Source organism: Pongo abelii, chromosome 7 (genome assembly GCF_028885655.2).
Source record: "Pongo abelii isolate AG06213 chromosome 7, NHGRI_mPonAbe1-v2.0_pri, whole genome shotgun sequence".
NCBI classification, from domain to species: domain Eukaryota; kingdom Metazoa; phylum Chordata; class Mammalia; order Primates; family Hominidae; genus Pongo; species Pongo abelii.
Genome location: NC_071992.2, coordinates 81,379,698 through 81,407,176, shown reverse-complemented (window position 1 = coordinate 81,407,176; position 27,479 = coordinate 81,379,698). Strand labels below are relative to the sequence as shown.

The window sequence follows — 27,479 nt, the reverse complement described above, 5'->3', positions numbered from 1 at the left end:
TGCGGTAAAGCAAAAGAGGGGTACTGTCTGAAGCATCAGTCTCATGTTTTTCTTTTCTTCCAGAGAGTAATTGCTCTGCTAACTTGTAAGTCTTTTCAGCTTTCCTTCACCTTCTTAATAGGTGAATAGTTTAGTTTCATAGAGTGGTTTCCTTACCTTCATATTTTGATTCCCTGCGATTTTTATAGTGTGGCTATTGAGATAGTTTACTTATATTTTCAAGTAATTATTTTTTATAAAATATATCCATTAAAACCTGTGCATGATCATTAAATTTGAAACATACTGGTATGCAGAAGGAAGAAAAAGTCTGTAATCCTACCACCTAAACATATCTACCATTTGTACTTTGGTGAACTGTGCCAGGCCATGTATTTTTTGGCTTAAATTTTATTTAAAAAATGTGAAATCATAGTAAACATTATGTACACTTTGATTCCCTTCATATTTTGACTTAGCATTGCATCTTAAGCATTTTCCATTGTATAATGTTCTTTTTTGAATCCTTGGCTTGATTACATCGTAATAGTCCATTGAGTGGAGTTACCTTATTTTATTTAATTATGTTCTCTCATACATAGAATGCCAGCTTTTCACTGTTATAAACAGGATAAGATGAATATCACTGTGCGGATTATTTTAATTTAAAACTAACAAGATACCATTTCTATCAAAACAAATTCAAGTACTCTTCAACAAGGCCTAGGGCTTTAAAACACCATCCTTGTATCCCAAGAATAAATTCCACTTGATCATGGTAGATGATTCTTTTAATGGCTGTTGAATTTGGTTTGCTAGTATTTTGTTGAGGATTTTTGCATCTATATCCATGGGGAGATGGTCAAAGAGTACAAAGTTCTAGGTAGGCAGGAGGAATAAGTTTTTGAGATCTATTGCACAGCGTGGTGCTAAAGTTAATAATAATGTATTGCATATTTCAAAATTGCTAAGACAGTAAATTTCAAATGTTCTCACCATTAAAAATAAGGATGTGATGTGATGGAGATATTAATTAGCTTGATTTAGTCATTCCACATTGTATACATATATCAAAACATCACCTTGTATGCCATAAATATATTGCAATTATAATTTGCAATTAAAAATTAAAAAAACAAACAAACCCATGACTCTAAAGGCACTGATATTCCTGAAACTTTCCAGTCACTCTTGGGATGCCTCTGTCTGGTCCATTGCTCTTCTCTATGAGGAGGAGAGTCTTGCTGCTCCTTTAAATTTCTCCTTTTTCCTGTCAACAGTGTCACTTCTCCCTCCCAGCCCTCATCAGTCAGATTTCCCAATGACCAGACTGTCTTTCTGGAAATGGTTCAATCAGCCCATATGTTCCTGTCTATAAGTAAAGCATAGACTTTGGCAACAGTCTGATAAATTTACCTCAAGCTTCCTAGAAATAACTTAGGTCTGAATTATCTAGTTGGTTGGCATCAGGGATGTTGCGATTTGGTGATAGCCAGGTATCTTTTGTTGGGAGAGGGGGCAGTTGCACCCTGCTTGCCAGGCTGGGCATGTGAGGCTTCTTCCTTCACAGCCTCTGCTGCAGGCAGGGGATCACACAGCTGACCTGCTCTCTGATTCTACAAGAAGAAGCTCTCTGGCACTTACACTGTTAAGTCTTCCTTAGCAATGTTAGTTAGCAATTGCCAACATTGCTCTCTGTGCTAAGTTCTCCATATGCACAGCTCTCAGTTATGCAGAAACCAAAAAATGCAAGGGGTTCAAAGAGAGGCAAAGGTAGATGTACTGTGTTTAATTGTAGTTTTCTTTGTAGGACTTCTCCCCTTGGATGTAATTGTACTAATTGAGCCACACAGAACTAATCAGAGCCTTATAAAAGGAGACTAGATCAATGTACCAACACACCTATCATCATTCCAGAGGCATCTTCCTTATCTTTGTTTTGTACAGTGTGAAAAGGGAGATAAATAGATGTCGTTGTTCTGTCTCAGTGCTTGATGGAATATAAAAATTCAGGGTATTTAGCTACTCCAGTGGCTGAGGCACGAGAATCTCTTGAACCTGGGAGGGGGAGGTTGCAGTGAGCCAAGATCATGCCACTACACTCCAACTTGGCAACAGAGCAAGACTGTCTAAAAAAAAAAAAAAAAAAAAAATTCCAGGTTATTATCCACGGTGCTAAATGAGTACTTGTCTTAGAGAAGTGCTAACAGCTGTAATGTTTACCCAGTTCAATTTTAATAGAGAACTAAGAACTCTACTTATTATTAAAAGAAAGATCCTTTTTTCAAAGCTGATTTTCTACTTTAGCACTTGCATGAGCCACACTCACACAATGGACTCACCTCTCCTCTTTGACATACTTAGTCCCAGTTGCGGAGTAACCCTGAGACTAGGCACATAATTTCTCACCAGGCCATTCCCAAGTGTTGTTCTGAAATGGGTTCTGTGAAACCTTGAGGAGGAATTGTTGGGGATGGAATCAAACCACAGGCTGTGAGGTGCCTGGTAGGATGGAGAGAACTTGATTTGGGGAATAAAGTTGAGATGGGTGGATGACCGTGATGTCAGAAACTTCAGAGAGGAGTAGTTGTTGGTTTTTTGTTGATACTTTTTTTTTTTTTTTTTAATAAAAGAGGAGGAGTGATGTCTAGAAGCAGGAAGAATGTCCATCTGTCTTCATGGTGTGTGGGAGGGGAGTGAATGAACAACCTCCACTCAAGAAGCCTTCAAGGAAAGTTATTTTGATACTCACTCACTAAATATTTATTGAGCACATCTGCTGCACTAAATCTTGGGCTGGGTGCTGGGAAAGCAACGTTTCTGTGCAGTTATGATCTGGGAGATAAACATGGTGCAGTACCAAGGTCAGTGGCTTTGTGAGCCGCTGTCAACCACCTCAAGGGATGTCAGTCATGGGGAGGCAGAACGCTATGGAGTTTGAGGGTGTGGAGTGATTGGTTTGCCATGGACAGGGCTCCAGGGGTTAGAAGGGAAAGCGTTGGCAGGGAGGGAGCAGTAAGGGAACCCAGGAAGTACTCCTCTCTCTCCTTCCTCGTTGCTTACTTCACAGCTGACTCCTGTTCCATTTCTCCACATGGACTTTCTCTGCTGCTCGGTCCACTCAGCAGAAGCTGGCTGTCCTCAGAGGCCCTGTTCTTCTTCTTCTTCTGTGTGTGTGTGTGTGTGTGTGTGTGTGTGTGTTTAATCTCCTGTGCTCACAGGACCAGCCCAGATTGAGACTGGATGCTCATAGACCTGATTGCAAATTTCCAGCTCTAGCCCAATCTAGTTGCCCAGTACCAGGAGAGGTGGTCACAGAGTGCGAACATGTCTGGGGCACTTAGCTTTCCAGAGAAGAGAGATTGTTGAGAAATGGGTGGACAGCCTAAAAGTTGTCTTCCCTGGGCTGTCTTCTGGAGGATGTTGAGGGTGTGAGTCCTCCCATGTAGTTATTATGAGGGCAGACGCTGCAGTTAGGACTCACAGGTACGTTGCTGCTATTCCCCCAAAGTCCTAATCAGACAATTCCAAAGGCAGGAAAATGCTGAAATAGCCTCTGGCCTAATCACGTTAACCATACTAATAAAGAGACCTATTTGCCACCTTACTCAGACATTAAAAAGAATCAGAGTTGGCTTTCCTTCTTTTCAGCAGGTCAATGTTAATTGGCAGCATGTTTTTATTCATAAAGAAAATTTAGTATATCTTTAATCCAGGTGAAAAATTCATATATATCTAAATGACAAAATAACATTTTATTAGGATCTCTCCACCCACTATATACAGAAGTCTGCTTTGTTTCTTTTCTTTTCTTTTTTTTCCTTTTTTTTTTTTTTTTTTTTTTGAGAGAAGGTCTTGCTCTGTTGCCCAGTCTGGAGTGCAGTGGCACAATCATAGCTCACTGCAGCTTCGACCTCCCAGGCTCAAGTGATCCTCTCCCCTTAGCCTCTGAGTAACTGGGACTACAGGTGCACACCGCCACCCCCAGCTATTTTATTTTTATTTTTGTAAAGATGAGGTCTCCCTGTGTTGCACAGGCTGGTCTCAAACTCCTGGGCTCAACTAATCCTCCAGCCTCCGACTCCTAAAGTGCTGTGATTACAGGCTTGAGCCACCACGCCCAGCCCTCTTTGTTTCTTAGACACTCTATTTGAGTATCCAAAGGCAAGCTGCCAAAGCTTGTGTCCCTGAGTTGCTGGGCCTGCATCCCTCTCGTCACTTCCTGGTGCTGACAGCAGGATTAGCCCCATGATTGATGATGGCAGGTGTGGCCTTTGGTGTCTGATGGATGGAGCCTGGGCCCAGATTTATGGATTGTATTTTCTTTCTTTTTTTTTTTTAATTTGCTAACAATGTTTTGTTTTTAAAGTAAACATTATTGTGTATATTTGAGGTTTACAACTTGATGTTGTGGGATACATACAGACATATGGATTTCTATAGTGAAGCAAATGAAGGGATCTGTCATCTCACATAGTTACTCTTTTGTGACAAGAGTAGCTTAGATCTATTTATTTAACAAACATCCCTAATGCACTACAATTTTATTAACATGAGGATGTTGTATATTAGATCTCTAGACTTGTTCATCCTACACATCTGCTATTTTGTATCCTTTGACCTATATCTCCACCATTTCTTCTCCACAGACTGTGGTAACCACTGTTGAATTCTCTATCTCGGTGTTTTTGAGCTCTTTCAAGTGAGATCATATTTTTCTTTCTGTGTTTGGCTTATTTTACTTAGGATAATATCCTCCAGGTCCATCTATGTTGTGGCAAATGGCAAGATCTCTTTTTGTTTTAAGGCTGAATGATATTCCATCATATATATATATATACACACACACACATATATATATACACACACACATATATATATGTGTCACTTTTTTTTCTTTTCTTTTTTGAGACATGGTCTTGCTCTGTTGTCCAGCTGGAGTGCAGTGGTGCAATCACTGCAGCCTCTCCTGAGTTGCTGGGATTGCTGGCATGCACCATCACATTCAGCCGATTTTTTGGTATTTTTAGTAGAGATGAGGTCTCACTATGTTGCCCAGGCTGGTCTTGAATTCTTGGGCTCAAGCAATCCTCCTGTCTTGGCCTTCCAAAGTGCTGGAATTACAGGCATGAGCCACTGGCCCCAGCCCCACATTTTCTTTATCCATTCATCCATTGACAGACATTTAGGTTGACTCCATGTCTTGGCTACTATAAATAATATTAAAATGAACACGGTAGTGCAGATATCTTTACAAGGTAGATTTCATCTCCATTGGGTATATACTCAGAAGAGGAATTGCTAGGCCATATGGTAGTTCTATTTTTAATTTCTTTAGAAACCTCCATACTATTTTCCATAATTGCTCTACCAATCTACATTCCCACCAACAATGTACCCTTTTCTCCACACCCTCACTAACAATTGTTATCTTTAGTCTTTTTTATAGTAGCCAGATTATATTTTTCGATGTGATACAGTCAAAACCCAGAGAACTTGGGTGGATCCTTGGCATTCCCTTCTTGGATGGACTCTGTCAGCAAGAAAACAGTGAGTGGAAGAGGCCTTTCAGGGGCAGAAGGAAAAAATCAAGCTTTACCCCTGTTCTCATTTACTCCATCCATTTTTCAGTTAATGTTTTCTCCATGCTATTGTCCACTCTGTGGACAGTAACGGTACGGTGATCTGGACCCTGCCTCCAGGGAGCTTTCTGTTGAGTAACAAGCAGTTTCCACCATCCTGATGAGTGCTTCAATAGGGGAGCAGAGGGGCTAGGAGAGAACCTAGGAAATGTACTGACCTGGGTTTCTGGGGAGCTCAGACAACCTCAGGAGGAGAAATGCAAAGGATAAGCAGGTGTCAGCAGGCAAGGAGTGTGCTTGGTATAGGGAATAGCTACTTTGGAGAAAGGAGAGAAAGACGTGTTAGAGAATCTACAGAAGCCCAGGAGCACAGGTGTGGCAGTGACCTGGGCTGGTGTAGAAGCCACACTGTGCAGACCTCCTGACTGGTCAAAGAGCTTGGACTTCCTCCCAAAGGCAATGGGAGCCACTGGAAGGCTTTAGGCAGTGGAGGGGGTTCACCCTCCCTTAGCACCTCCAACTCCTCCTGCAGGGTCACTAAGGCTTTAAGTCCACGTCAGAAGTGGGGTTTTATAAACATTCCTGGGTCCATGTGTGTGAATTAGAAGTCAATTAAAATGAAGAATATTCACATGTCTGGTCTCTGGAGTCAGTTGAGGCCATTTCTCACTTCCTCTGTCCATATATAGAGTTCCTACAAAGCCTGGTCTCCTATCCATCCTGTCCTTTGGCCTTGGCACAGGAATGACTTCTATAGAAGCCTATGACATATTTTCTTCTCTGCTTGCCTGGTAGGAGCTGAGTTACTTTCTCTGTGAGGCGTGCAGGAACCAGTGTCATTTGTGCACACAGTCTATAGATAGTGCAGAGACAAGAACCCAGGGCACAGCTGTTACAATGAGGCTGTGCAAGGATCCCCACAGGGCCCAATCTGCTGGAGGCTTACTTGGGTACAAGGAGGTTATTTTCTTCTCTTTGGTGCTGCTTCAGTCTGTGCTTGCACTCAGTTGGCTTTCTTGCCTCATCCCACCATCTGCGTCAATGATTGGAGGACAGGAATGGGGAAAACAATTGAGGAAGATTCAGTCCAGTTATGTCAGTAAGACCAGCTCACGTGCTTTGTGCTGGATGTGCAGAGGACAGGGTTACGTCTCATTCAATTCAAAGTTTGGTTTTTGACTCTGATTTCTCAAGACCCATAGGAGTTGATGGTGACTCAGCCAACAAAATAGGCCCTGGAATTGAATCACCCAGGGCCAGACTCCTAGATCTATCACTTGCTGACCGTGTCAGTGTTTGGCAAATAACCCCTTGGCTTCTTCTCTAATAGAGTGTGGACAAGGGGGCCTAGTTCGGAGGGTGCTGTGAAGTTGCTCAGTAAATGATTGCTATTATTGTTAATTATTAGTGTAACAACCAGTGATGGAAAGCAAAGACTGTACTCTAAGGATGGGGAACTCACATCCCTGAGAACATGAAGGAACCCCTGGAGAAGGGAAGTGGCTTGATCCTTCCCACCTGTGCTGGCACTTCCAGCCACACCCTGCTCACGTGTTTTGCATTCCCTGGGAAGGATCTTAGCACATCAAAAAGACATAGATAAGACAACTTGGAGTTATGCTGTGCAAACCCACCAGAGCACGTTGGGAACAAAAGGGTAAATGCAAATACAATGCTCATTGATGTTCTACCGCTGAGTGAGCAGCCCAGCTTGGAGAAAACAGCTTTATCTTATAGCTCATTAAATTGGAGTTTGCTATGGTTTGAATGTTTGTGTCCTCCCCAGATTCATATGTTGAAGCCTAATCTCCAATGTAATAGTGTTAAGAGCCAGGGCCTTTAGGATGCGATTAAGTCATGAGGGTAAACCCCCGGTAGATGGCATTAGCGTCCGTATAAGAGAGGCTTGAGAAGGCTTGCATGCTCCTTCCACCATGTGAGGACACAGCTAGAAGGCACTATCATTAGAAATGGGCCATCACCAGACACCAAACCTGCCAGCTCCTTGATCTTGAACTTCCCAATGCCCAGATCTATGAGCAATAAATTTCTGTGATTTATACATTACTCAGTCTAAGATATGTTGTTAGAGCAGCAGGAAAGAACTAAGACAGAAATAAGAGCGTCCACACAGATGTGCCAGTTATTGAAGAACAGCTGTGACCTACACTTCCAAATTAATCTTCAGCATTTTTACCATAGCTGGGTAGAAAGATAGTGGTTTTAATTTCAAAACTTGCTTTGAACAGGCCAGATGCTACAGTCAGAAACCCAGTACTGAGCAATGTCCTGACTGGTCCAGCCACAACAGGGACGTGAGCCAGCCCTGAGTGGGCCTTTGACTTGCAGCAGAGTGAATATGAGAAAGTAATGGGTGAGTGGCGGCCCTGCAACTGCTCTGCATGTTGGGACAGAAGCAAGCTGCACATTTTAGCAACAGCTTTGAGTTTATGCTGTTGTTCCCCTTCAAGGGCTCTCATCTAGAAGAATGGGTCCACGGGGTACTGAGAAAGATCAGGGAGAAAAACAACTAGAAAAAAAAGATTCTCTTCATCTTGGCAGCCATTCATGACCACAGCTTGAAAGATGACATTCAGGACAATGGTTTGGAGCTCCTGAAATGCCATCCTGTGGGCCCCATCTTTGCTGAAGTTTCCAGCTGTCGGGACCAGGCTGGCATGAGACAACTGGACTAAATTTGCCAGCTCACCTAGTTGTCCTTGAGGCCGGAGTCCGGACAGAGGTCACTCAAGCCTGCTGACCATGTGTTCACCTGTACTCCTGTGGTGATGGCGGGTAATGGAGCCAGCACCACCGTTGGCAAGATCCATCACCATCTGCGTTCATTCGTTGGAACATGTTTGATGCCCACAATGTACCCAGCTGAGTAGGATCTGAGAGAAGCCTCCATTTCTTCTCTCAGAGTCACAGGCAAGTGGGGAGCACAGACAAGTGGGCTTCATAGTGTGGTGTGATGAGGACCAGGCAGGACACCAGAGAGGTGCAGGGGAAGGGCACTCAGCCCAGCCTGGCCTAGGGATGATGCTCAAATTATGGCTTTTAGGACCATTATGAGTGGAACAGTGTTCCCTGCAAGAAAGATATGTGGGAATCCTCAGCCCCAGTACCTCAGAATGTGCCATTATTTGGAATTAGGTCCTTTACAGGGGTAATCAAGTTAAAATGAGGTCATTAGAATGGGCTCCAACCCAATATGACTGGTGTCCTTATTAAAAAGGGAAGATTTGGGCCGGGCGCGGTGGCTCACGCCTGTAATTCCAGCACTTTGGGAGGCCGAGGCGGCCGGATCACGAGGTCAGGAGATTGAGACCATCCTGGCTAACACGGTGAAACCCCATCTCTACTAAAAAAATACAAAAAAATTAGCCAGGCGTGGTGGCAGGCGCCTGTAGTCCCAGCTACTTGGGAGGCTGAGGCAGGAGAATGGCGGGAACCCGGGAGGCTGTGCTTGCAGTGAGCCGAGATCACACCACTGCACTCCAGCCTGGGAGACAGAGTGAGACTCCGTCTCAAAAAAAAAAAAAAAAAAAAAAAAAAAGGGAAGGTTTGGGCACAGGAACAGCCGCGCATACAGGGGGAGTGCCAGGTGATGATTGGAGTTATGCCGCCACAAGCCAGGGACCCACCAGAGTCTAGGAGAGAGGCCCTCACACCTTCGGAGGGAGCATAGCTCTGGTGAGCATCTTGATTTCAGACTTCTGGTCTCCAGAACTAAGACCATACGTTTCTGTTGCTTTAATACGCCCAATTTGAGGTATGTTGTTAGGAAGGAACTAGGAAACGAATACAAGGACTCAGGGGCTATCCAGGTGGAGAAAGAGGGTTGGACTCTCCCAGCCCCGGTGTGGAGACGGAGACCCTGGCGCACTTGTTGGCATAATTGAGAAACAGGAACAGGCAGGTGGGGCCACCGTAGTAGTTGAGGCTGAAGGGGCTGGAGGGGGAGGGGGCCCATTTCCTTCTGCTATGGTTTAAATGTTTGTGTCTTCTCCAAAATTCCTGTTGAAACTTAATTCCCAATGCAATAGTGTTGCAAGGTGAGGCCTTTAGGAGGTGAGTAGGCTATGGGGGCTTGGCCCTTATGAATGGATTAGTGCCTTATAAAAGGGCTTGAAGGGGCAACTTCATCCCTCCTGTCCCGTCTGCTATGTGAGGACACAGTGCTCCTCCCCTCTGGAGGATGCAGCAACAAGACACCAACTTGGAAGCAGACAGCATCCCTCCCCAGACACATGGAATCTGCCAGTGCCCAGGTCCTGGGCTTTCCAGCCTCCAGAACTGTGAGAAATAAAAAGTTTATGTTCTTTATAAGTTACCCAATCTCAGGTATTTTGTTATTGCTGCAGGAAATGACTAGGATACTCTTTCTCTACCCCTGGATGACCCCTGAGTCAGGTATTAGTTTCCTAGTTGCTGCTGTAACAAAGGCTGGAGAGGAGGGTGTTGCTTAATCATGAAGACATCGGCCTGATGCCACACTAAGGAGTGTGGGTTTTATCCTAAGAGCAATGCGAATACAAAGAAACATCAACACAGCCCACTTGCCCCCTTGGCAGCCTAGCAGAGCCTGCTGCAAGGGGAGGAGCTCAGGGAGGGAGGCACCAATGTTCTGCACAGGCTACCACGCGACCCAGCCTGGGCTCAAGGAGGTCTGATCTCACATGGGTCTGATCTGCTGTGAATGTTGCAGGCGGCTTAATTTCACCCTGTCACCCCATGCCTCAGTTTCCTCCCTTCCATCCCAGCCACAGAAACCACTGAATCAGATTGCAGAGGGATTTGGCCACACAGGAAAATGCTTTGACCTCTCTGAAGGAGAAGCGCCTCACAACTGTACATTTCATTATATTATTAGTGTTATTAATAAACTCTTCTCTGCTGGAAATCCTGCTGTATTGTTTTCAACTCTCTGCTGGGAGGTCATGCTCAGTATTTGATTTCTCTCCATTCATACCTCACCTTTTCCCAAACTGTCTCTTTTTTAAGACTCGATTTCAGGCCCACATTACCTTAGGGCCAGTTTTCCCTCGGTGTTTTTCTGTCACCTCCTTTTAAAGTGACTCTTGTAGCACTTAATATGGTTTGATTGAAGAACACACTCACTTTCCTCTGAGCCTGAGCTGGTCTCCTGGAGTCTCTCCCAGCAGCTGCTGGCTGCATTCAGGAAGGATGCACTCACTTTCCTGTCATCACCAGGCTAATTCCTTTATGCTCTTTTCAAGACCTGTAAGCCCACCATTCACAGTGAGAGGGAAGAACTGGATTCCCCCTTAGAAGAAGCTTGGAAGGATAAAGGGAAAAACTTTATGACTATTAATATACATTCACAATTTACCAAGTGCCCAAGAGGGCACAGGCTCCGTACAGCACAGAAAGTGGCACAGCCTCATCACGATCCAGAAATTCAGAGCCATTGACCAACTAAGGGGGAGAATAAGTACATAATTTTCTCTCTCTCTCTCTTTCTCCTCCTCCTTCTTCTTCTTTTCTCTCTCTCTTTCTCTCTTTCTCTTTCTTTCTTTCTTTCTTTCTCTTTCTTTCTTTCTTTGTTTTTCTTCTTTTTCTTCTTTCTCTTCTTTCTCTTCTTTCTCTCCTTCCTCTTATGAGGTCTCACTATATTGCCCAGGCTGGTCTCCAACTCCTGGACACAAGTCATCCTCCTGCCTGCACTGGGCCAAGCATATAGTGTACAGTCATCTATCAGCTCCTAATATTGGATGCCGTGATTCCCAAACCTAGCCGTGTCTCAGCTCCACAATCTGCAGGGTGAGGTCCAGGAATCTGCATTTTTAAGAAGCTCCCTGGGGAGACTTGGGGGCCTGTTTAAGTTTGGGGACTGCTGAAGTGGTCCTGAGTGGTGCCATGATGTACTGTCCTATCAGGGATCAGAGGCATTTGATCATGCTTACCCATCTTCCTCCAGGCTCACTCTTATTCATTCATTCAACAAGAATTTTACTGAGGGCAGGCTGCAGGCCAGATGCTGTGCCATGTGCTCAATACACCCTGGTCGACGTGCAGATGAGCAGGAAGAACATAGTCCAAGCTCCCAGAGACCCAGCATCCTCTGTGGGCACCTTGCCAAGGCTCCTCAGCTGAATCAGGGAAGGCTGGGAGCCCTGCAGGTGGAGGATAGAGTCTGTGTGGCTAGAAATGTGGAAAGCTGTAGAAATAGGAGGAGACAGGCCGGGTGTAATAGCTCATGCCTGTAATTCCAGCACTTTGGGAGGCCAAGGTGGCCAGATCACCTGAGGTCAGGAGTTCGAGACCAGCCTGGCCGACATGGCAAAACCCTGTCTCTACTGAAAATACAAAAATTAGCTAGGCATGGTGGCGGGTGCCTGTAGTCCCAGCTACTCGGGAGGCTGAGGCAGGATAATTGCTTGATCCCTGGAGGTGGAGGTTGCAGATAGCCGAGATTGCACCACTGCACTCCACCCTGGGTGAGAGTGAGACCCTGTCTCAAAAACAAAAACAAAAAACAAACAAACAAAAAACAACAACAACAAAAAACCCCTGACACTTCTGGATTTCTTGCTTTTTTTGCCTTTCTGAGACAAATATTTGCGGAGGCAGCACTTTATGGAGACCAAGTGCCTGCTGTGGGGCCAGGTTGCTCAGTTCAAGTGCCCCATGTGTGCAGTATGTTGCTGGGTGAGTTCCTCTGCTGGATGAGGCTTCCCCAAGGGGAGAGGGTGGCATCAGCAGGACCTACGAAGTGCAAGTGGACTCTGGGCTGGACACTGACAGCTTGAAGAGGCGAAGGGGCAAGGACCCGCTCTCACAGAGCTCATATTCTGGAGGCAAGAGCCCAGTGAAGACAGAGTAGGTTCGGATGCTGACACTGCCATGAAAAAATAACCCGGGAGATGACAGGACAGTGACTCCGGGGGCTGGGGAAGGGTGTTAGGGGAAGCAAAGACGTCCCCTCTCCTCTCCTGGGTTCTGTAGCTGGGCCTATGAAATAAACGATCAACAGGCAGATTAACAGGAGAAAAAAATCAACAAATTTATTAGTTTTAACTATTACGTGCACAGGAGCATCCCAGGATAAAAACTGAATATCCTAAAAAGCAGTAAGATGTGAGAGCTTGTTTCCCTAGGGGAAGGGGAAGGGGAGGTAGGCCACTTAGGGCAGATTAAACAGTTTTTAGGAAAGACAGATGAGACCTTGGAAGAGTAGGTGGGAGAAATGACAGTTTGGGCCAGTTTTGTATGGGCATGGTGTGGACTTCTAGCATCCTGCCCGGTGGTAAGAGTCCAGTTTCTCTGGTTGATGAAGACTCCTGGGGAGGGGATTGAAGACAATGGAATTCCTTTAGGAGGATACGTCTTTAGGCAGATTAGAGGAGTTCAGAGAAAGCCTCTCCCAGCATCTGATGGTTTTCAAATGTCTTCAGCTTAAAGTAACCAATATACCAAAGCAGCATATTTTGGAGTAGTGTGTCCTGAACTCCTTCAGGGTGACCCCATGGAGGAAGTTCTGGCTCAGCTGAGTCCTGGCAGCCATCCTTGAAAAGATCAGGGTGGTGGGGGATGTCCCAGGATGAGAGACAAGCAGGGTGCTCACTTGAGTGCAGTGAGAAAGGGATGAGGCTGACAGGGTGGCTCCCAGAGGCAGGCATGGCAAGACCAAGCTGTGGGTCTTGGGGTTTTGTTTAAGTGACATAGCAAGCTGTTGGAGACTTTTAGGCAAGGGAGATATATGATTTAATTTACATGTTAAAAATATACCCCCTCCCACCTTGTACAATTAAATTATCACCAGCGCCCACCCAAACCTGAAGCTTAGGTTGGTTTCAGACAAAATTTCAAATTTGGCCATGCACTGATGACACTGGCCCTTGAACAGTTAGCAAGATTTGAGGTAGATGCTTCCTACGCCTCATTCTGAAAACAATACCTGAGTCCTGTTCCCTGGGACAGGGCACTAGGGGCAAGCCTCCTGTGTTCCCACCCCTCTGCCATCTGGAGGGTGCCGAATTGTTCCGTTTTACAAGGTTAGGTGGCCAAGCCTCGGTTCCCTTGTCTTCTGTTTGCCTGGAGGCCCCACGTCCAGGACAGCTGGCAGCTCGTTCAGTTTCTCCAGGCTCTGTGAGGCAGGTGGGCTTTGGGGCTCTCCGGGGTGACTCACCCGGCACTAGCAGGGCTGCATTGGGGTCTGTCAGAAGGGAGGGCAGCTTCTACCCTGGTCTGTTTTGGTTTTCCTGGGGCATTCAAGTGGACCTTCTGCAGACTTTGTTTGCCAGCTTGTTTATGTCACTCGTAACTTATTCCTAATATGATTTAAAGTATCTAACAAACATGCATAAAATATGGATTGGAAAAAGTTGAGAAAGAAAGAGGAAAAGTAAAAGTGGAAACAAAAGTGTGTAGAAATGAGGCCAATTTAAAATGCAGATGGTATGATCTTCATGCTTGCTTATGGGTGGATGACACATACACCTCTCCCACGGGCAACCTAAGGGGCGTTCATCCCCTTGCCTGCTGTGGCATTCGTGTCAGTCTTCACCGCTGAGGGATTCATGAAGGGCACAGGTGCTCTGGGTCCCAACCTCAGGGTGCTGGGCAAGGTTCTTGTTCACACACACATCCCTCCTAGGGACAGTACAGATGGAGCTGGGAAGGTGTAGGTGGGGCCGGGCTTCCAGGAGTGCAGGACTGAAGTAGGGAAGAGGTTGTGTGTGCTGGGGTGAGGTGCAGTTCAGTGTTGATCCCAACACTCTGCTTAGTAGCTGCTGATGTCAAGCAAGTTTCTTAACCTTTCTGAGCCTTAGCTTCTTCATCATAAAATGAGGCCAATCATGCTTAGCTGGTGAGAATGGAATGATCTATGTTGACTCAGACTAGACTTCAAGAGTGCAGCCTTCAGCATTGTCACCATTGAGATAAGTTTATTGATTGACAATTGGCTAATCATTCTTGAAAGCCAACTATATGAATATCTGTGTATTTTTCAGAGTTCCCCAGAGAAACAGAACCAATAGGATATACATAGATATATAGATATAGATAAAGATATGAATATGGATACAGGTCTAGATATAGATGAGGAGATCTATTATGGGAATTGACTCATGTGATTATAGAAGCTGAGAATTCCCACCATATGCTGTCTGCAAGTTGAAGAACCAGGAAAGCCAGTGGTATAATTGGGTTTGAGTCTGAAGGCCTGAGAATGAGGGGTGAGGGTAAGGATAGGGTGCTGGTATAGTCCTGGAGTCTGAAGGCTTAAGAAGCAGGAGCTTCTTAAGGGCAGAAGATGGATGTCCCAGCTCAAGCAGAGAAAGAATGTGTCCTTCCTCTGCCTTCAACAGTTTGGATGATGCCCACCCACCGTGGTGTTTGGATGATGCCCACCCACTGTGGTGAGGGATCGTCTTTACTGAGTCCACTGATTCAAATGCTAATCTCTTCTGAAACACCTCGTAGACACACCAAGAAACAGTTTCTCCAACTATCTTGGTGTCCCCTACCCCAGTCAGGTTGACACATAAAATTAACCATTGCACCATGCTAACTTGTTTATTCCTACAACAACCTTGAAAGGAAGGCATTATTACCCTTTTTGCTTGTTTGTTTTTAACTTTTATTTTAGGTTTGGGGGGTACACGTGCAGGTTCGTTATGTAGGTAAACTCATATCGCAGTGGTTTGTTTTACAGATTATTTTATCACCCAGGCACTAAGCCTAGTACCCAATGTTACTTTTTCTGTTCCTCTCCCTTCTCCCAGCCTTCAGCCTCAAGCAGGCCTTAGCATCTGTTATTCCCTTCTATGTGTTCACGGGTTCTCATCATTTAGCTCCTTAAAAGTGAGAACATGCGGTATTTGGTTTTCTGTTCCTCCATTAATTTGCTAAGGATCATAGCCTCCAGCTCCCTTCATGTTCCCACAAAAGACATGATCTTGTTCTTTTTTATGGCTGCACAATATTCCATAAAATGTGTGTATATGTACCACATTCTCTTTATCCAGTCTATCATTGATGGGCATTTAGGTTGATTCCATGTCTTTGCTTTTGTAACTAGTGCTGCAATGAACATTTGTGTGCATGTATCTTCATGGCAGAATGATTTATGTTCCTTTGGATGTATACCCAGTAATGGGACTGTTGGATTGAATTGTAGTTCTGTTTTTAGCTCTTTGAGGAATTGCCACACTGCTTTCCACAATGGTTGAACTAATTTACACTCCCACCAACAGTGTATAAGTGTTCCCTTTTCTCCACAACCTCACCAGCGTCTGTTATTTTTTGACTTTTTAATAATAGCCATTCTGACTGGTGTGAGATGGCATTCCATTGTGGTTTTGATGTGCATTTCTCTAATGATCAGTGATGTTCAGCTTTTAATCATATGCTTGTTGGCTGCATGTATATCTTCATTTGAAAATGTCTGTTCATGTTCTTTGTCCACTTTTTAATGGGGTTGTTTGTTTTTTTCCTGTAAATTTGTTTAAGTTCCTTATAGATGCTGGATATTAAACCTTTGTCAGATGCATAGTTTGCAACAATTTTCTCCCATTCTGTAGTTTGTTTACTCTGTTAATAGTTTATTTTGTTGTGAAGAAGCTCTTAAGTTTAATTAGATCCGATTTGTCAATTTTTGCTTTTGTTGCAGTTGCTTTTCTGTCATTGTCATGAAATTTTTGCCCATTCCTGGCTGGGCGTGGTGGCTCAAGCCTATAACCCCAGCACTTTGGGAGGCCGAGGTGGGTGGATCATGAGGTCAGGAGATCGAGACCATCCTGGCTAACACAGTGAAACCCTGTCTCTACTAAAAATACAAAAAATTAGCCAGGCGTGGTGCTGGGCTCCTGTAGTCCCAGCTACTTGAGAGGCTGAGGCAGGAGAATGGCATGAACCCAGGAGGCAGAGCTTGCAGTGAGCCGAGATCGCGCCACTGCCCTCCAGCCTGGGCAACAGAGCCAGACGCTGTCTCAAAAAAAAAAAAAAAAAAAAAGAAATCTTTGCCTACTCCTAAGTCTAGGATGGTATTGTCTTGGTTGTCTTCCAGGGTTTTTATACTTTTGGGTTTTACATTTAAGTCTTTAACCCACCTTGAGTTTATTTTTGTATACAGTGTAAGGAAGGCGTCCAGTTTCAGTCTTCTGCATATGGCTATCCAGTTATCCCAGCATCATTTATTGAATAGGGACTCCTTTTCTCATTGCTTGTTTTTGTCAGCTTTGTTGAAGATCAGATGGTTGTAGGTGTGTGTATTTGTTCTTGGGCTCTCTATTCTGTTCCGTTGGTCTAAGTGTCTGTTTTTGTGCCAGTACCATCCTGTTTAAGGTAAGGAACTATAGGCTCAGAGAAGTTAAGGAATTTGCTTAGTATTCCCAGCCTCCAACTGCCTTGCTTTTAAGAGGTTAAAAAGAAAGTGCTTTAAGGAGGAACTTCAATCCTGCTTAGGGGGTACTAATAGTAATATTCATTGTAAAAATAATGTAAACCAAAAATAAAATTCTAAGTCCCTAGATTATCTGAATGGACACCTCTTCTTGACAAGGGCATTTCAAAGCTAACCTGAAAAACTAATTCAGGCCATGATGGGAAGGGTGGATCGGACATGTCTCATTATACCCTCTTCCCTTTTAGAATTACTGATAGAACAGACTATTAAAGAGTCTCATAAGAAAGATTTACAATCTATTCTCCTCAAAGCCTGCTACCTGGAGGCTTCACCTGCATGATAAAACCTTGGTCTCCATAACCCCTTATCTTAACCCAGTCATTCCTAAGTCTTTAGGCAATAATGTAACTCAACGTAACAGAAAATCTTTGAATCTACCTATGACCTGGAAGCTTGCATTGTCCTGCCTTTCCAGACCAAATAAATGTACCTCTTACATGTATTTGATTGATGTCTCATGTCTCCCTAAAATGTATAAAACTAAGCTGTATGCCCACCGCCCTGGCCACATGTTCTCAGGATCTTCTTAGGGTTATGTCGTGGGCCATTGGTCACTCATATTTGGCTCAGAATAGATCTCTTCAAATATTTTACAGAGTTTTATTCTTTTTGTCAACAATAATAAACAATTTTATGTTAGGCATTGGGCTTACACATTTTACATGAATTATCTTAATCCTTAAAACAACTCTCTGGCGTTAAGTATTATTATTGTGGCTGTTTTCTCAGTGAAGACACTAAAGCTTAGAAAGGTTACTATAGCAAGTTGAGAATCTAGAATTTCAGAAACAAGCATAGGAAACTTTGTCATTTGAGCTAGTTCTCAATAGCTCAACAACTAGCTATCGAGTAGCTAACATCTCCCACGTACTGCACTAGGCCCTGAGGGTCCCATGAGGTCCAAAACAGGCTTGCTGCCCTCATGGAGCCTGGAACTCTTGCAGAGGAAATGTTCACATCTAGCGAGTGAGTCACACCTAGGGTTCAGGTCCTGGTCTCTTGTCTAATTTTGGGTTTCCTTCTCTTATACTATGCAGAGGGGGAGCTACAGGTTACCTCCCAGCCTGCTGGACTGCAGTCTGAGGCCCTTTTAACTATATAAAATCCAGATGGAATCTTATAAGAGCAAACAGCCTCATTTTCTGGACTGGTGTTTTTGTTTTTGTTTGTTTTAGCTATAGAACTCTGCCTTCACACAGAAACTTCCATATAAGCCCAACTTTGAAGAAGAAAAAAATGCTGGCACTTTCTGGTTGAAGGTGAGGGGTGGAGAGCCTTTGTCACCCCCAGTGCTACTGGGAATCACCTTACAGACTTGAGAAAACCCACTTTGAAACGACTGGTCTGGACCAGCATCATGGTCCCTGCGGCTTAGGAGTGGAAATCAGACATTGAGGCATTTTCACGGGAGGAAATGGCCCAGCTATGGAAAGCTCTGTTTCTTTTGATTCTCTTTCTCCCTTTTGTTGCATCCTCTTTCACATTATTATTGCTCGTTAGCATCTTTACATGAAGGTTGATGGGGAAGGTCAGTGCTACTAGCTAGGAAAAAGCCTTTTTGGTAGGAGGCTGGAAATGGAAATAAGATATGGGGATTTTCCACTCATTTAGTTTATCCAAGCTCTGCCAATCCAATAACCACAGAGAATCAGGAACTGTGGTAAGGTCGAGGGCATTTTTTTCCCATTCGGTCATTTTTTTGGTTCTGTTATTTTCCATATTTGTTTTAGTGTTTTTAGCTTTCAATCCCTTTATCCTGAGATCCAGCCACCAGGAAACCACACAGCTAATTTACATATATATATGTGTATATATATATGTAAATTCTTCCATGATCCTTGCCCATGTCCCATGAGGCACAGACATAACAACTGGTGAGAGGGGATCTGCAAATAATGATATCATTTCCAAACTTCTTTTCTTGGTCAGGGATTTAGGTCCACTCTAAGCACAGGTCATCCATCGCCATAAATGTGGAATTCACCTGCCTCCTCTACATGCACGGGAGTGCTGAGAAATTTGTTCCTTTTACATTTATATCACCTTTTTCTGTTTATTCCATAAAGATTTCTTGATTATTTGCCAGATGCCTGGCATGGTACAAGCAGCTGGGGATACAAGGATAAAAGCCAATCCCACTTTTAATGGGCTCACAGCCTTGTGGGAGACAGCCATGTAAATACATACTCAAATATGATATGATACATGTTAGGATAGAGAAGGTCCCACAGTGCTACAGGAACCGGAGGAGAAAATGCTCGACTTTGGTAGGGCTGGAGAGTGTGATCAGTGAAGAATTCACAGAGGAGAGGGCTTTGGAACTGAGTTTGGAAGGCTGGGTGGGAGAAGGCCAGGGGCACAAGGATATTGCTGGCAGAAGGAACATGCGTAAAAGGTGGGGAGGCAACAACACCATGGTGAGTTTGGGAACTGCTTGTGATACTGTGAGTAGAGCACAGGTGTGTTACTGGGGTTATGAGCATAGGTATGTGGGGGGAGTGAAGATGAGGAGCCTGGAGGGGCTGTCTGGGTCAGCGCATGAAGGGCCCTAAAGCACCCTAGCAAGAAAGTGGAGGGTGGATTGGAGGGCAAGGGTTCAGTAGCATTAGTGGAAATATAATTGGAGAAACAGATTAAGATTAACCCTGGGCCGGATGCGGTGGCTCAGGCCTGTAATCCCAGCACTTTGGGAGGCCGAGGTGGGCAGATCACCGAAGTCAGGAGTTCGAGACCAGCTTGCCAACATGGTGAAACCCCATCTCCACTGAAAATACAAAATTAGTCGGGCATGGTGGTGCACGCCTGTAGCCTCCCAGGCATGCCTGTAGCCTCCCAGCTACTTGGGAGGCTGAGGCAGGAGAATCGCTTGAACTCGGGAGGTGGAGGTTGCAGTGAGCCGAGATTACACCATTGCACTCCAGCCTGGGCAACAAGTGTGAAACTCCATCTCAAAAAAAAAAAAAATAAAAGATTAATCCTGTAGACAGCCTGCATTTGGATTTGGTTAGAGGCACTTTCACTATCTTCCTGGCTGGGCCAAGTAGAAGGCTGAAAGTTCAATGGCCTCTGACAGTAAGTTGGAAAAAGCTGAGTATGTTCTGGAATATCTTCTCTGGCCTGGTAGCTTTGATTATTGTTATAGCCCATGCATGGCCAGGAAGGAATTATACAAATGTATTTCCCAGTGGCTACTGCTAAGCCAAAGAAAAAAGAGCATTTGCATTTCTTAAAGAATTGATTGAGATTCTAAAGTCACAGTGGAAAGTTAATAGTAAAAATGCACAGCTTGAAAGGTTTTGCTTTTTGGCATGAGAGTGCAGGCCAGATTGACTCTAACTGTGACGGAGTTTTAAATTAAGTGTTTATAATGAGACATTTATGGCCACTCAAAAGACCTTTTCGGTCCTTTGGGGAGGAGAAATGAAGGTGGATATGTCTGTAATTCTAGCAGAAATTAATACGTAAATAGACCTCCATGTGCACTTAGAAATAGTTAAACAGGAGGAAGCACCTTGTGAGGTGAAACTTGTCATACAAATTAAAACTGAATACAGTTAAATTAAAACTGAATAAAGGAAACTTGGGGCGATATATGTAGGTTAAGTGTTTTCACTCCAAAACATTTGTTATGGGATATCAGCATTAATACCAGTAAGAAAATTAGACAATACTTTCAAGTTGACTAATTCACAATTGATTTAGATTTAATAAGCATCATGTTAAGTCAATACCAAATGTTTCCTTAAAGCAATAGAACTGCAGCTCAGCTGCCACGAAATAGATGGATCTATATTTCTCACCAAGTCATTAAACTCCATCAGTAGCTTGATACTAAATTTGCAATGACAGGCCAGGCCAGTTTGACAGGAATTGGCTAAAACTAGACTCAAGCGTGTTATGAATAACAGGGCTGAACTATAAAATAGTAGACAAATTTCCTTCTTCTCACTTCCTACCTCCACACACAGGCTCCACTACTGCTGTGATTTCTGGACATGTCTCTCTTAGGCGGGGCTGTGTCTCTGAGAATAGGAGTTGGTGTCTAATATTTGTGCTTTTTTTTGTTTTTGGCATTGATGTTGAACTATTTAGGGATCTGTAGGATACTTCATAGTGTCAGTTCAGTTATTTCCAACTACTCTTTGGCTGCCTTTAGGAAGGCCCAAGCTTAAAAAAAAAAAAAAAGGAAAGGCATTGTTTAGGGAAACTGTTAAAAATTTTTTTTAATTGACAAATAAACATTGTGTATATTTATGGTGTATAGTGTGATGTTTTGATGTATGTATACATTTTAGAATGGCTGAATCAAGCTATTTAACCTATGCATTCCCTCACATATCATTTTGGTGTGTGTGGTGAGGACATTTAAAAATCTGCTCTGAGCAGTTTTCAAGTATACAATGTATTGTTATTAACTGTAGTCACTATAATGTACAATAGCTCTCTTGAGCTTATTCCTTACATCCAGCTGAAATTTTGTATCCTTTGGCCGACACCTCCCTGTCTCCCTCCTCCCGGCCCCAGCCTAGAGCAACCACTATTTTACTCTGCTTCTATGAATGTAACTTTCTTACATTCCACATATAAGAGATCTCATGTGGTATTTGTCTTTCTGTGCCTGGCTTATTTCATTTAACATAATGTCTTATAGATTTATCCATGTTGTCTCAAATGACAGGATTTCCTTCTTTTTTAAGGCTGAATAATATTCTATTGTGTATATATACCACATTTTCTCTATCCATTCATCTGTTGTTGGACACATGGGTTGATTCCGTATCTTAACTATTGTGAATAATGCTGTAATGAACATAAGCGTGTGGATATCTCTTCAACATACCAATTTCACATCCGTGGGATCTATACCCAGTTGTGATATTGCTGGATCATATGGTAGTTCCATTTTTAATATTTTGAGGAAACTCCATACTGTTTTTCATAATGATTGTACTAATTTACATTCCCACCAACAGTGTACAAGGATTTCCTTTTCTCCACATCCTTGCTAACCCTTATACCTTACATCTTTTTGATAATGGCTTTTCTAGTAGGTGTAAGGTGATACCTTGTGGTTTTAATTTGCATTTCCCTAAGGATGATGTTGAGCATTTTTTTCATATACCTATTTGCCATCTGTATGTCTTCTTTTGAGAAAAGTCTCTTCAGATCTTTTGCCCATTTTTTAATCAGATTGGTTTTTGCTATTGAGTATATGAATTCTTTATACATTTTGGATATTAACCCCTTACTTAATTTCTTTTTCAGTTAGCTCATATTTCAGCTAGCTCATATAGTTGTATGGTTTGCAAATTTATTTTCCCATTCCTCGGTTGCCTCTTCACTCTGTTGATTGTTTCCATTTGCTGTTTAGAAGCTTTTTAGTTTGGTGTAATCTATTTGTTAATTTTTGCTTTTGTTGCCTGTGCTTTTGGGGTCATAGCCAAAAAATCTTTGCCCATACAATGTCAAGAAGCTTTTTCCCACATTTTCTTCTAGTAGTTTTATAGTTTCAGGTCTTGTGTTTCTGTCTGTAATCTATTTTGAGTTACTTTTTGTATATGAGGTGAGATATGGGTCCAATTTCATTCTTCTGCATGTGGATATCCAGTTTTCATAGCACCATTTATTGAAAAGACTGTTCTTTACTCATTGTATATTCTTGGCATGTTGGTCAAAAATCAGTTGACGATAAATGCATGGATTTATTTTTGGGCTTTTTATTCTATTCCATTGATCTATATGTCTGTTTTTATGCCAGTACCATACTGTATTGATTACTATAGCTTTATAGTATATTTTGAAATCAGGTAGTATAATGCCCTCAGCTTTGTTCTTTTTGCTCAAGATTGCTTTAGTTATTTAAAGTCATTTGTGGTTCCATATGAATTTAAGGACTATCTTTTCTATTTCTGTGAAAAATGTCATTGGAATTTTGATAGAGATTGCATTGAATCTGTAGTTTTGGGGAGTATGGACATGATAACAATATTGATTCTTCTGATGGATGAACAAAACAATATTTTCATTAATCTGTGTCTTCAATTTCTTTCATCAATGTTTTATAGTTTTCAGTGTACAGGTTTTTTACTTCCTTGGTTAAATTTATTCTGAAGTATTTTTTTTTTGGTAGCTGTCATAAATGCGATTGTTTTGATTTCCTTTTCAGCTAGCTCATTATTGATGTATAGAAATGCTACTGATTTTTTTATGTGGATTTTATATCCTGCAGCTTTACTCTATTCATTTATTAGTCTTAACAAATTTTTGGTGAGATTTTTAGGGTTTTTCTATGTATAAGATCATGTTATCTGCAAAGAGACAATTTAACTTCTTCCTTTTTGATCTGGATGACATTTATTTCTTTCTCCTGCCTGATTGCTCCGGTTGGGAACTTCCAGTACTATGTGAATAGAAGTGTTGAGAATGGGCATCCTTGTTTTGCTCTTTTTTTTTTTTTTTTTTTCAGAGTCGGGATGTCACTATGTTGCCCAGGCTGGTCTTGTACTCCTGAGCTCAAGCAATCCTCCTGCTTCAGCATCCTGAGTAGCTGGGATTACTGGCACATGCCACTGTGCCCAGCTCCCTTGTCTTAATCTTAGAGGAAAAGCTTTCAATCTTTCACCATTGAGTATTATGTTAGCTATGAGTTTGTCTTATATGGCTTTTATTGGATTGAGGTACATTTTTTCTATACATAATTTCTTGAGAATTTTTATCATGAAAGAATGTTGAATTTTTTGAATGCCTTTTCTGCATTTATTGAGATGATCACATAGTTTTCGTCCTTTTTTTAATGTGATGTGTTACATTTTATTGATTTGCATCCATTGAAGTATCCTTGTACCCCAGGATTAAATCCCTTACAGGGATGTCCAAAGGTGTCCCTGTCATGGGTTCTTAGCTTCTGCTTCTGGCAGGGCTGGTAAAGCCCCTTTCTCATTTCTCTTTTCTGCTTATTACTAGAGACAGAAACTGAAAACCATGGCTTCAGGCTGCTAAAAACCTAACATGAAACAAAACAGAAGAACAACAACAACAAAATAAGGTGAGTTGGACAAGCTTGCATGGTGAATGATTCTTTAATGCAATGTTGAATTTGGTTTTTTAGTATTTTGTTGAGGATTTTTGCATCTATGTTCATGTGGGATGTTGGCCTATGATTTTATTTTCTTGTACAGTCCTTGTCTGGGTGTTATCAGGGTAATACCGGCCTCAAAAAATGAGTTTGGAAGTAGTCCCTCCTCCTCAATTTTTTGGAAGAATTTGAGAAGAATTAGCATTAGTTCTCTAAATGTTTGGTAGAATTCAACAGCGAAGCCTGATGGTCCTGGGCTTTTCTTCGATGGGAGATTTTAAATTATTGATTCAATTTCCTTACTTGTTATTGGTCTGTTCAGATTTTCTATTTCTAGGAATTTGTTCATTTCTCTAGGTTTTCCAATTTGTTGCTGTATAATTTTTCTTATGATCCTCTGTATTTCTGTGGCATCAGTTATGTCTCTTATTTCATTTCTGATTTTATTTATTTGTCTCCTCTCTTTTTCTTAATCTATCTGAATTTATTATTTTATTATTTCAAAAAACCAACTCTTAATTATGTTTATGTTTTTAATTTTTCTATTGCTTTTCTACTCTCTATTTCATTTATTTCTGTTGATCTTTTTTTTTTTTTTTTTTTTTTTTTGAGCTGGGGTCTCACTGTCACCCAGGCTGGAATGCAGTGGTATGATCATGGCTCACTGCAGCCTCGAACTCCTGGGCTCAACTGATCCTTCAACTTCAGCCTCCCAAGTAGTGGGACCATAAGTACATACTACCAAGCCTGGCTGATTTACTTTTATTTTGTAGAGACAGGGTGTCCTTATGTTGCCCAGGCTGGTCTCATACTTCTGGGCTCAAGCAATCCTTCCTCAACATCCCAAAGTGTTGGGATTATAGGCGTGAGCCCTACGCTGGCCTGCTCTAATCTTTATTATGTCCTTCCTTTTACTAATATTGGGCTTAGTTTGTTTTTCTCTTTCTAGTTCTTTGAGGTATAACATTAGTTGGTTATTTTGGATCTTTCTTTTTGATGTAGGCATTTATTAATACAAACTTTTGTCTTAGAACTGCTCTTGCTGCATTCCTTTGTATTTCCATTTTATTTTATTTATTTATTGTGTTGAGATGGAGTTTCACTCTTGTTGCCTAGGCTGGAGTGCAATGGCGTGATCTCGGCTCACTGCAACCCCTGCTTCCCAGGTTCAAGCAATTCTTCTGCCTCAGCCTCCTAAGTAGCTGGAATAACAGGCATGTGTCACAATGCCCAGCTAATTTTGTGTTTTTAGTAGAGATGGGGATTCACCATGTTGGTCAGGCTGGTCTTGAACTCCTGACCTCAGGTGATCTGTCCACCTCAGCCTCCCAAAGTGCCAGGATTACAGGCCTGAGCCACTGTGCCTGGCCCTTTGTGTTTCCATTTTAATTTGTCTCAAGATATTTTAACATTTCCCTTGAATTTCCTCTTTGATCTATTGTAGCTATTACTATTTTTAACAGTTTTGTCTTTTAACCATCATACTAAAGATATAAGTGATTTACACACCATCATTATAGTATTAGCACATTCTGAATTTGAGTGTGTACATACTTTTACAAGTGAGTTTCATACTTTTCTATGTTTTTGTGTTACTAAGGACCATGTTATTAAGGATAATGTTGTTATAATGTTGACATATTTGTAAATTTTCTGAAATCTCTCCTATTATTGGTTTCTAATTTTATACCATTGTGATTGGTGGAGATGCTTGATGTGATTTCAGTCTTCTCAAATCTATTAAGACTGATCTCTGTCTAACATATGATCTATCCTGGAGACTAACCTGGGTGTGCTTGAGAAGAATGTGTATTCTGCTGCTGTTGGATGGAATGTTCTATACAAGTCTATTAGGTACATTTAGTCTAATACATAGTTTAAGTCCAATGTTTCCTCATTGATTTCCTATCTGGATTATCTGTCCATTGCTGAAAGTGGGGTATTGAATTCCCCTACTATTATTGTATTGCAGTATCTCTCTCTTCAGATCTATTAATAGTGTTTTATGCATTTAGGTGCTCTGATGTTGGATGCATATATATTTATAACTGTTGTATCCTCTTGATAAATCGATCCCTTTGTCATTATATAATGACCTTCTTTGTCTTGTTTTACATATTCTGGCTTACATCTATTTGATTTGATACAGGTATAGGTACCCCTGCTCTTTTTGTTTTCTGTTCCCGTGGAATATCTTTTCCCATCCTTTCACTATCAATCTATAAGTGTCTTTAAATGTGAAGTGATTCTCTTGTAGGTAACAAATAGTTGTGTTTTTTTTTCTTTATCCATTCATCTAATCCTTGTCTTTAATTGGAGAATTTAATCCATTTATAGTCAAGATAATTATTAATAGGTAAGGACTTACTATTGCCATTTTGTTCATTGTTTTCTCGTTGTTTGGTAGATCATTTGTTTCTTTTTTCCTCTCTTGTTGTTTCTTTCTTCCTGTCTTCCTCCTCTGTTATTAGAGGATTTTTCTCTACTAGTGTGTTTTGATTCCTTACTTTTTACATTTTATGTGCTTACTATAGGTTTTTATTTTGTGGTTAGCCTTATAAGGCTAACATAAAACATCTTGTAGTTATAACAAGCTATTTTAAGCTGATAACACTTAACTTTGATTGCACAAAATAACTCTACACTTTTACTCTTGTCACCCACACTTTATGTTTTTGTTGTCACAATGTATGTCTTTTTATATTGTATATTCCTTAACAAATTATTGTAGCTATTACTATTTTTAACAGTCTTTTAACCTGTCATACTAACGATATAAGTGATTTACACACCATCATTACAGTATTAGCATATTCTGAATTTGAGTGTGTACATATTTTTACAAGTGAGTTTCATACTTTCTATGTTTTTATGTTACTAATTAGCATCTTTTTTTATTTTGAATAATTCCCTGTAGCATTTCCCGTAGATAGTTCTGGTGGTAATGAACTCCCTCAGCTTTTGCTTGTCTGGGATAATCTTTACCTTTCCTTCATTTCTGAAAGACAGATTTGGTCGATAAAGTATTCTTGGTTTACTTATTCTTAATTTTTTTTCTTCAGCACTTTGAATATATCATCCCACTCTCTCCTGGCTTGTAACATTTCTGCTGAGAATTCTGCTGCTTGCCTTATTGGGACTCCCTTATATGTGATTTGCTTCTTTTCTCTTGCTGCTTTCAGAGTTCCTCCTTTGTCTTTCATTTTTACGGTTTGGTTATAATATGTCTTGGTGTAGTCTTATTGAATCTGATTGGAGACCTTTGACCTCCTTATCCCTGGCTATTTCTATCTCCCCCCAGATTTGGAAAGATTTTGCTATTATTTCTTTAAGTATACTTTCTACTTTTTTCCTCTCTTCTCCTTCTTTTAACACCTGTAGCTTGAATATTTGCTCTTTAATGCTG

General features: G+C 41.9%; 1 long non-coding RNA gene across 3 annotated transcripts in view; it reads left to right on the top strand.

Moving 5' to 3' along the window:
• LOC129061029 (uncharacterized) overlaps window positions 1–27,479 on the top strand; it is an 80,650-nt gene that overhangs the window by 13,664 nt on the left and 39,507 nt on the right. For all 3 annotated transcript variants that reach the window (XR_010141168.1, XR_008527985.2, XR_010141169.1), the window contains one exon: window positions 23,962–24,043. This is a non-coding gene — a long non-coding RNA (uncharacterized LOC129061029). The remainder of the gene's footprint in view (window positions 1–23,961; window positions 24,044–27,479) is intronic.